We start from the raw sequence: 5,180 nt of genomic DNA on the forward strand, positions 1-5,180 counted from the left end.
GCCGGCTGTCCCAGCTCGGGAAGGCTGGGGACCCGGGAAGGGGGCGGTGCGGTGCGGGAGGAATGGAGGCTGAGGGAAGCATTAAAGTAGGCCGAGGGGGGCATGGAGCCGCTTTCCCAGGCGCTGCCTCTTTCTCTCCTGGATAAAGCGTGGTCCTGTACAGGTAGGCTGGGAGACTTCCCAAGGAGGCCGGAGGTGGGCCTGTGATAGACAAGGCAGCGTACCTTTGTGGGATCCCAAGCTGGTCGCCCTGCAGCAAGCCACTTCTGCATCAGGCAGAGGTGAGCGGTGCAGGGCCAGTAGGGGCTACGGCACCCACACGGGCGGTGTAAGCCCTGAACCCTCTCCAAGTAGGTCCTGGTGACTAACACTCATTTCTTCTGTTGACTGAAAGGTGTCGTTACTTCTGGGGCATCGAGCCAGGTTAAACAGAGATTTTGCCCCGAAGGCATTAATTAGGGACCAATTTGCAATTCAAGTGTGAAGGCTAATTTTAAGCTTAAGTTAAAAGGCTGACTTTCTAAGAACTGTCATTCTGATACTGAACCCTTCCACACCACAAATACTCAGAGCTTCCCGTGCTCTAGCCACAAAGCGGGGCACTTGAAGGGGATGTATGATTGCTATTTCACAGAGGGCACAGCTCCAAAGCCGAAGTGACTTTTGCAAGGTCACACAACTATGTGGCGGGCACAGGGCAGGTTCCACCCATTTTCAAAGATGGGAGAACAGTAACTTTAATACTTTATCAACAAGTATTCACTATTTCAGTACTGTGTATTAGGCAACAGGCTACTGGGGACAGACTACCAGTTACAGGGGACTAGTTGAATGGCTAGATGTAGGTTCTGGCCTCTGCTTTCTCTCAAAATCCCAGTGATATGACAGCTAGAGGGATTTATATTTTTAAAGGCATAAAACCAGAAACAAAGAAAGGGAAAGGAGACACAATAAAATATTGGAAGTGGGGAAGCAAATGTGCAAGTGTTAATTAATGGAGCAGACCCAAGAAAGCTGAACTCTAAACTGGCTGGAGAAAGGCTGAAATGCAAACCAGATAACAGCGTATCTCAGAACAAAAGGCTCAGGAGTGGGCAGCGCCAAGGACACACCGGATGAGTGAAGGCAGGAATAAAAAACCAAGGAAACGGATTAAAACTTTCTTTTTGGCAGTATTGGTGATTGAACGAAGGGCCTTCACACTGAGCTACACTCCCAGTCCTTTTTAAGTTTTCAAAAATTTTGAGCCAGAATCTTGCTAAATTGCCCCAGCAAGGCTCTAACTTGATTCGCCTGCCTCAGCCTCCCAGAGGACTGGGATTACAGGTGTGGGCCACAGGTCCTGCTGATTTTTTTTAAAAGAAATTGGATTTCTGGATCCCTTTCATGCCCATGCCCCAGAAATTGTATTTTCTGAAGATATAACTAAGGGTCTGAGCCAAGGGTGTCTAGGCACAGTCGAGGGCAAGAGTGCCTTACTAAAAAAAATAAAGTAGATAAAGTGAAAGCTTGTATATGGAATGTCAAGACCCATGGGCTTCTTTCTTAAGATCATGGAAGCCAAAACCTCTAACCCTCTCTGGAGGGCCTCAATAGGAGGAAAGACTTAGAGGAAGTTTCTCAAAGAGCAACCTGCCAAGTGACACAACCTGAGCTGGCTAGATCTGCCAATAAGCTCCCCCCACCCAGTATTGAACCAAGGCCTTTGCGTTGAGCTAATCTCTAGTCTTTTTTTATTTTATTTTTGAGACAGGATCTCTCTAAGTTGCTAAATTTCTCAAGCTGCACTCAAACTTGGCAATTTTCCTGCCTCAGCATCCCAGAATGCTCAAATTACAGGTGTGTACTACTATGCCAGGCTTCACTAAGCTTTCTACAGCCCTAGTTTGAAATATAAATGGCATCAAACATTTGAGGAAAGCCTATGATATAATAAGTAGAGGTCAACACTTAGAAGATAAAGCAGTTGCGAGGAAATAAAATGTATCATTACATGTTTTACATATATACATATGTTTATACCTGTGTGTATACATACACACGTATACATTTTATACATATATCATTATACACATACACATTTCAGTATTTTCAGGGAAAATGAGAAGATATTATAACTAAAAATTTTTAGAAGAAGCCCAGCATGGTTCATGTGCCTGTAGTCCTAGCACTCAGGAGGCTGAGGAGAGAGGATCACTGAAGCCCAGGAATTCTTAACCGGCCATCTCGTTCAGTCTTAGTGAGTCTTCAGTCATAGTGACTGCAACAGTAAGCAGAAACACCGAAACGACACCCAGGGTTTGGCGACAGATTTATTTACATCAATAAGCACTGACCAGGATCATTCCCAGAATATCAGGCCCCGATCTCTGGTGGTCTAGGGCTTATATTGGATAAGCAAGCAGGAAGTACAGAGGCAGAACAGCTTGTCAATTGAGGATTGGTTTATACAATGTGCATCCCAGTGACCAGCTGTTTCTAAGAGACCAGAAGCAACCAGAACTGGAACAGGAACTATTATTACCTGGGCAACTAACAAACTGAAGTATACTGCCGGGCGGAGCGGGGGCATTTTCTGTCACAACTCTATCTCACACAAAAGAACAATTTAGAGTGAGATACCACCAAAAGAGAATATTCAGGAAAAATAAAATTCTTAGACAAGCACATGAAAAGATGTTCAGTGTTATTAGTTATTCAGGAAATGCACATGAAAACCACCTCACACCTACTAAAATAGCTCCAAAGAAAGCAGGAAATTGCAAGTATTGGTGAAAATGTGGAGAAATTGGAACCTTGCCAGGCATGGTGGCGCATGCCTGTAATCCCAGCATTTGGGAGGCTGAGGCAGGAGGATCGTTGTGAGTTCAAAACCAGCCAGGGCTACAAAGGGAGCTCAAGGCCAACCTAAACTGCAGAGTGAGACCCTGTCTCAAAAAAGACAAAAAGAAAAGAAATTGGAACCTGTATGTTGCTGATAGGAAGGTAAAATGGTGAAGCCTCTGGGCTAAACACTGTGTCAGTTCTTCAAACAACTATATAGAATTACCATAGGATCTAGCAATTCTACTTCTAGGTATGTGTTCCAAAGAACTGAAATAAGTGCTCTAATAAAAGCATGTGCACAAAAGTTCATAGCAGTACTATCTACAATAGCCAAAAGATAGAAACAACCCATTAACTGATGAATAGATAAAATGTGGTGTATGGAATACACGATGGAATATTACTCAGCTATAAACATGAATGAAGTACTAATACTTACAAAGCATGGATGTGCCTCAAAAACATGCTAAGTGAATGAAGCCAGATACAAAAATCCTCGTGTGGTACTTTCTCATTTATAAGAAACATCCAGAATAGCCAAATTCATAGAAAGAAAAAGCAGATTAATGTTTGCCAGGGATTGGGGGAGAGACGGTGGGGAGTGACCACTCACAGGTGTGCGATTTCCATTTGGGTGATGAAGATGTTCTGGAACTGGATAGTGGCAATGTTCACACAACACCGTGAATGTACTAAATGTCACTGAACTGTACACGTAAAATGGTTAAAAGGGGAAAATTTTATGTACACATTAACATCTATCACCTTGGTTGTTAAATAATATGAGACATTTTAAATTTCAATGCAAAACTTAAAAATCCCACAGGAAGTAGAGCCAAAGGACAAAGAGATAGAAAATGAGAGAAGATCTTTAAGGCTCCAGAAAGGAACAAAGCAGATTCATTATAAATGATCAGGAATCAGAAGGGCACCACGCTTGTTTATGGCAACTTTGCAAGATACAGAGAATGGAGCTTCCTGGTTCCAGCTGAGTATAAATCAGGTGTGAAGATTGATGAAAGAATCTTTTGGATGTGCAAAGACAACCTCTGTGTCTCAGGAAGCTGCTGGAGGACACCACCAAAATGAGGATTTAAGCCAAGGAAATAGAACACATGGGATGCAGGAAAGAGGTTGTTGCAGCAAGAGAGGTGATGAGCAGCTGAGGGTGAATGGGGCAGAACCAAAGGTGCCAGAGTTAGGAGGCCCCACCCCAGAATGAAGACTTCTTCAGGACAAAATCAAGAATGCACTTGGGTGGCTGTAATCCCAGCTACTCAGGAAGCTGAGGCAAGGGATTGCTTGAGCTCAGGAGTTCAAGGCCAGCCTGGCCATATAGAGAGAAGCTGTTTCCACAAAAGTGGGGGGGGGGCAGGAAAGGAAAAGTGAAGGAAGGAAAGAGAATGAAAGAAGAGAGGGAGAAGGAAGAAAAAAGAAGGCAAAGAAAGAAAAAGGAAGAAAAAGAGAAAGGGAAGGAGGGAGGGAAGGAAGCAAGGAAAAGAAGGAAGGTCCTAGCATGTGTGAGGCCCAGGTTACAATCCCTAGCACTGGAAAAAAATGTATTTGAACACACAGAAAACAAAGATCATAGTTTTGGGAGAATTTTGAAAAACATTAGTGATAAATCCTTTAAAAACTAAGCAAATATGCATATTTATTAACTTTCAGGAAAATAAAATGGTATAGAAAAGGGGAAGTATGGTAAATCTCATGGCTCAACTGTATCATCTGTACAATTATAATAATGTAAACAGTGAATGCTGATCTAATCCAAAGAACCTACCTAGATTTGCAGGAGAGGAGAGGACTGGAGGCATGGGTGGTAGGGAGAAGGGGAGGATGGGCTAGAGACCTGAACACTCATCATCCACCTGGGGAGACTGGCTGCTTAAAACTGAAAAATCCAGAGGTAGTAGTAGATGCGTGTTGATTAGAAATATAAATACAAGCTAGATACAGGGTACACCTGCTTGGACTACAGTGGGACCCTGTACCAAAAAAAAGAAAAATATGTATAAATACAAAATATGCAATAGTTAACAGTTTAACAGTCTTATGGAAATGAAGCTTTTGTAAATGGGGAGGAGAGGAGAGGCTGAAGGGAGGGTAGGGGAATGAGAAAGAAAAAAAGAACCAAGTTATATTATGTACAAGTACAGATTCTCTATGATGAATGTGATCATGTCTACCTAAAATGTACCAATAAAATGAGATTGAAGAAAAAAAAAACATTGCCTCTGGGCAGGCAGAAATGTCATGGGAATGATGGGCTTAATATAACTGTCTGAACTTCTCAACTAGGTTCACAATTACCTTTGATAAAAATAGAAGACAAAATTTTGTTGTTTTTGGTT

The sequence above is a fragment of the Chinchilla lanigera genome, unplaced genomic scaffold (genome assembly GCF_000276665.1).
Source record: "Chinchilla lanigera isolate Chin_1 unplaced genomic scaffold, ChiLan1.0 scaffold00032, whole genome shotgun sequence".
Taxonomy (NCBI): domain Eukaryota; kingdom Metazoa; phylum Chordata; class Mammalia; order Rodentia; family Chinchillidae; genus Chinchilla; species Chinchilla lanigera.